This window comes from Biomphalaria glabrata, chromosome 10 (assembly GCF_947242115.1).
Source record: "Biomphalaria glabrata chromosome 10, xgBioGlab47.1, whole genome shotgun sequence".
NCBI lineage: Eukaryota > Metazoa > Mollusca > Gastropoda > Planorbidae > Biomphalaria > Biomphalaria glabrata.
The window spans coordinates 37,029,917-37,030,742 of NC_074720.1; positions in this window are offsets into that span (position 1 = coordinate 37,029,917).

Genomic DNA, 826 nt, shown 5'->3' on the forward strand with positions numbered 1-826 from the left:
TTTAATAGAACAATCTATATATTAGGTAGCTGGACTTACTTTTTATTTCTGATTGCAGTGGACAGCTTTTCGGGATTAAAAAAAAACAGTCTGAAATCCGCGATTCAATTCCGCAAAGGAGTCGCAGTCCCAGTGGCGTATCTTTTAGGGGCCCACCTTTAGCACCCCTCCTTCCCCCAATAGAAGAACGTGGGGGACGACAAAGCATTGTGAGACTGGACCCTGAACACGGTTGTGATATAAATGAATGTCCAGTTCAGTAAGGGATGGATGGGTCAAGGCATGATAAGCTAATCTCTCTTTTCTGACCACTGGAAGAAATTATTTTCTTTGGTCAATGGCGGAAAGGGGCATCGACCCATTTTGTTTTTTTTTTTTTGTTGTTTTTTGAGACACTACAAACGATAACACAGCAAAAGTCTTCTTAAGATTTTTCTTGACGAGAGGAGGAAGGGGGGGGGGGACTAGTCTACTGAGAAATGTCGTGTTGACATTAAAAAAACTTTAGAAGGAAAAAAAATCTCGTGAACATCTCTGCACGTGACAAGTGAAAAAAAAAGTGAAAAAAAAAAGACAAAGCAGAAGAATGCACTTTTTCAAAATGGGGTTGAACTCTCGCATGCGCAGTCGCACAGTGTCAGCCTAACCCTCCCCACGTCTCTCAACAAGTAGGTCAGAACACGGTGTCATGGAATGCAGACAGCCTTGAGCTTGTTCTGTTTATAGCAGACATGTGTGAGCACAAGCAGACGACGGCGGAGCCAGAGCATAAGTATAGGAGGTGCCGATGTGGCCTTGGCATTACTCGGGGCCCCCTGGAGGAGTA